The following is a 5,215-nucleotide window of genomic DNA, read 5'->3' on the forward strand; positions in this document are numbered from 1 at the left end:
TTTTTAACCTCTCCTTTCTTATGAATAGGTGTAACTTTAGATACTTTAAGACAATTTGGGTAAACTCCTTGAGATAAAATTAAATTAATTACATAGGTAAGTGGTACTACAATTACATCAATAATACTTTTTTAAACATAATTTGAAAGGCCATACACATCCTCACAACGGGAATTACTCATTTTATTTACAACAGATTTAACAAAAGTTTCATCAATCAGTTTCCATTGAAAACTGCTAGTTGGTTGTGGCTGAGGGGAGTTTGCTAAAAAATCAGAGCAGAGGTTATTATTTGTATTTACTGCCACATTCACAAAAAAAATCATTTAAAATATCAGGGGCTAATAGGTATTGGTGGCTGTGACATCGGATTCAGATTACATTCAGTTTTTGCAACTTTCCATGCAGCTTTTAAACAACGATTTTTTGAGTTTGAAAATCATCTTGCTATTGGCTGCAATTTTGGCCTTTGTAATATCTTGTCTGTAATTTTTTTGAAAATTCTTAAAACGCGCCTTATCTACTAAACTTGAAGTATCCTTCCATTTGTCATACAAAATTAAAAGTTGATTTCTCATCATACTTAATTCAGGAGTAAACCAGTTTCCCCTTGTTAATTCTCTTAGGTTTACATTTTACAGATATTTTTGGACAATACATATTAAAATAAACACTTAAAATATTTACAAATGACTTAACAATAACATTTACATTACAATTATTACACACCCACTGCCCCAGTCAAGATTACTTAGACATTCTTTTAGATTATGTAGTTTTTCAGGGGATATTAATCGTTTGGTACAATTTTTCCGTTGTTTTCTTAAAACATTGACTATTTTTTAATATTTTTTGGCAAAATGAAAAATTTTACCCATAAGCCAGCATGGTCTGATATTAGGTCTTGTTCAAGTAAGGAGGAGTCAAAACTACTACCATCCAAATTTGTGAATACATTGTCCAAACAGGCCAAATCTCTAGTTGCTTTAAAATTAGTTGGAAATAAATTAAAGGATCTAAAAACATCTAAAAAACATTGAACATCTAACCTATGAGTTTCTAAAATATTTACATTAAAATCACCTGTTATAGCAAAAATATTTGCAAGATTTAGATACTATATATGACATTAAAACATCTAACTTATTTAAAAATCCCTAAAATCTGAATTTGGAGTTCTATAAACTGACACAATGATAAGATCATAGTGTACCAGTTTAATTGCTGAGACTTCACAGATAAAATCAATGCAATACTGGGATAAATCTATTATATCATACTTCAAGTCATTTTTAACATAAATTGATGACCCACCATGAGTCCCACCTTTCAGCAAAGCTCGTCATTCTTAATATATTAAGGCTGGCCACAAGACAGAGAGCTATAAGGAAGTACAGAAAGTTTCCTTAACAAGACAATCTTGTAAGGTTTTTACTGTACAGAAATGTATAAATTTTTGTAATAAAAGTCATTTTTCCCTTATATATTACAAATACATCCAGATTATTTCTTAATAACTTTATTAATGTTTCTGGTTTACTGGTTTCTCGATTACATCTTTATCATTTATATAACAGCAACTTTGATACTTAACAAAATGGTAAAATCAGTCAGCAAGAAAATTATCATTTAAAAAAATTGTTTCCAAAATATTGATTTTAGATAAAAGTACAATGCCGCAGACCGCAAATATTTGGCACATATGTTGAGTTTTGTTAATACTTCTTGAAATACACCTCTTTCCTTCTCTAATCATTAGCTCTTTGCTAATAGGCCTAATTAATTCTTAATTTAGGAAATCCCATGCCGCCTCAACGTACAATTTGATTTTTGATGTAGGAGTCTGGTCACATAACACCAAGAATAACTTCTCGCCAGGGGTCCGTCAAGAATTCCTAATCTGAAAAGGAGGACCTGGGATTATCCAAGTTACATCTGTTAAGTCTGCAGAGCGGTACTTCGTTTTAAATAAATTTCTTAAGTGAACTCAAAAATTCGAGTAATTCTTTTAACATTTCCTATTTGTTAAGTCTGTTAACTACATTTTTTATTAATATATTTTTTTTATATATTTTAAATCTTTCATGAAAGATTTTGCCACATTTAAGGATTAAGCAAATATATGGCTAACTACGATCAACTACAAAGATTGTAATAATATTTCAAATAAAAACTGCAAATTTTACCAACAATACTTTGTTATTGCTCTAAATATAAAGTGATTTATATTTTGAGATATATCGTGTAACCGCCACAAAGACAAGATATTTTTATTTATATAAAAGGAACACAAGTATTATAATGAAAAACACAAAATAATTAAACACAGGCACATTTTCTATATTTCATCACTGTTATCTATTAAGAAAGGCTCTGAAATTAAATTTCTTGGAAAAACTAATGTGTTGATGTTTTAAGGTTGTGTTAATGTACATATAATGTGTTTATGTTTTTTGATGTCTGTCAAAAAAGTAGACTACTGGAAAAGTAGAAATAACTACAATCTTTTAAAGAATATTGCGTTAGAAATAGGATAAAGTTTGTGTTTATTATGTGATGCAAATACTTAACATTCAAAGTACTATTTTCTAGATAAATATATATTGTAATGTACACATTGTTTTCTGCATATTAATTAATAATTAATGTGTTAAAAGACTTTCTTAAATTCAATTTTACACTGCTATATTAACAATGACTGTTATAAAATTACTTGCCATCTGATGTACAAGATAGTCTTGCAGTGGCGTATATTGAAAATTATTTTGGAGGGGGGCTGACACTGGGTGATAAAACACCCTCTGAGAAATTAGAGATCGGGAATCATTTCCTAAGGAAATTATTAAGCATAAAGACCACATTAATGTGTTCTAGCTTAAAACAAACTACTAGGTGCAGTTTTAATGTTTGTCCTTCAAAATTTGGGGGGGGTGCTTGAGCCCCCTCCCCCCCCAATATACACCCATGTAGTCTTAGTTCTTGCACTTTATGCAGCCAGTACCATGACTACCATATCAATTTCCTAGTAAGGGCGAAACATTTAAAGAATTTAATAGTGTTAACAATGTTTTGACAGGGTGTGAACCGGAACACTTTTGACAGTAACCAATGAAATTTTTTTATAACATATTTACTGATAATAAATTAAATTAAATATACATTGTGTAGTACCACAAAACACCATGCTAAAAATAATAATCAATTTTGAACTCATACACTTAACAGTCTTTCAAAATGTTATGACACCAAAAATAAGATTGAAATCACAACTTTGAAGTTTAGAGCCTTGAATTTTTAAATGATTTTGCTATTTTCATTACAGCTCTTCAACAGTGGTATAAGTAGGACTTAGCTTGGAGGGGAGAGGGGGATCAATCTAATTGAAGAGCAACAAGAGGTATGGAATAAATCTAAATTTAAATAAACTAAAAACATTTGTTCAAAGTAAAACTGCAATTTAACAACTGTATTTCATAAAATTTGGATTGCTGTTGGACATAATTTTTTTTTAACACATTGACTGTGATAGATACAACTTACTAGTATTCCAGCTGTTCTATATTCGGTACACGACTTGTACACAAAATGTAGCCATGGTGGGAAGAGTTGTTTTGATGTGAATATTAAGATTGGCTCCAGTTTACCTTCCTCTTACTTCCAGATGCTTTTACAGACTTGCCTCCAGGAATTTGTAGCCATGTTTGTCTGAAGAGATTGAACAGTCAATGACAAAGAATCTCAAAACGAACAACTAACATCATTTTGACATCAAAACCTAGATTACAAAATACAAAATATAGTGTAATCCAAATGAATTGACATTCTCATTGTCTCATCAGGTGCACAATTGATAAATGATGTGACTCATGTTGCACTGAAGGTGTTAAGCCTTTTGGGGAGGGGGGAATTCTATTACCTTTATCTCACTTTAGTCACACCACTGCTCTTTGTGTTTAAAGTGCATTTTGGTAAAATATACTCTTTTATGTAATTGATAGAATTTAACCAAGATGGTGACCCTCAGCACGAACCTTCCACTTCTATTATCTAGGCCGAACTTTGAATATTTGTAGAGTATATTTATAACTCAAATGTTGATATTTAAAAACTGCTATGTAAGACCTACAATGCCAGAGTGTTTAACATCAGTAAGAAACTGTCTGTTTCCATTTAACCGAAATTTGGTGTAAACCAGATTATTTAGAGGATAGATTATTATTTAAACCTACTTCAAGAGTAATAGAAACTAACACCACTGTGGACCAATAGCAAGATTATGGAGTGGCGTATACAGAAATTATTTTGTAGGAGGCTAACATAATGGGTATTTAGGAGTTGTAAAACACCCTCTAAAACAGAGCCTCAAGAATCTGCACAAAGAAACTGTTGAGCTTTAAAGCCTTGTAAAAGTGTTCTAGCTTAAAACAATCTACTGGTTGCAATTTTAATGTTTGCTCATTTTAATGAGAATGGAAGGTTAGGTTCCAAGCATGTTGTAGTTTTTCTGAACTAACAGTTTACTCAATGTTTCATAAAAGAAAATTAATTTAATGTATAATAAATATTTAAAGTTGTGCGTTAGTGACTCTAGCAGATTTTGAGCAAATGGAATGTGTCTCTAAGATTTGTTTTAAGTTAAAAATTGGTTTTAAAGTGATCCTAACCTAGCAGATTTATACATTATTAAAAATAAAACTTAAAACATAAATATTAACTAACAATGATATAATTTTTCACTTACCGATTAAAGTATACACATTTGGAGACACTGCACTATGATTTTATTATTGACAGAAATACTTAACACAGAAAATACATCTTGATACCTGGTAATCTACTTTCACTAATGACTGACCTTACCCAGTCAGAGATAAGACTGAGCTGTGTCTGATATTTCATTGATTTTATCTTCAACTGATAACTAATAACTCAATTAAGTACTTAGACCTTGTTTAAATATGGTCACCATAATTAACCCTACAGATTTGTGAATTCTTTTATAGTGTGCAAAACTTATCAAATACTTTTAATTTGACTACTTCATCTAACTAAAGCTTGTTAAAAAGAATAATTTCTTTCTTTTTGATTGTTAAATTCAAACAAAATAAGTTAATAATAATTAAAGAAGGAAAATCTGCCAGTGGACTGTTTAAATAATTAAGTTGACACTAATATAATGTTATGTACATGAGAAATTGAGCAGGACTTATTAGTT

The 5,215-nt window shown here is 30.2% G+C and overlaps 1 long non-coding RNA gene across 1 annotated transcript; it reads right to left on the reverse strand.

Moving 5' to 3' along the window:
* Positions 1–857: 857 nt before the first annotated feature.
* LOC124365152 lies at positions 858–5,004 on the reverse strand. The gene is made up of 3 exons (XR_006922705.1): positions 4,742–5,004; positions 3,541–3,705; positions 858–1,900 (listed from the first exon to the last, which is right to left on the reverse strand). It is a non-coding gene; the product is annotated as an uncharacterized LOC124365152 (long non-coding RNA).
* Between the last annotated feature and the right edge of the window lie 211 nt (positions 5,005–5,215).

Source organism: Homalodisca vitripennis, chromosome 6, assembly GCF_021130785.1.
Source record: "Homalodisca vitripennis isolate AUS2020 chromosome 6, UT_GWSS_2.1, whole genome shotgun sequence".
NCBI classification, from domain to species: domain Eukaryota; kingdom Metazoa; phylum Arthropoda; class Insecta; order Hemiptera; family Cicadellidae; genus Homalodisca; species Homalodisca vitripennis.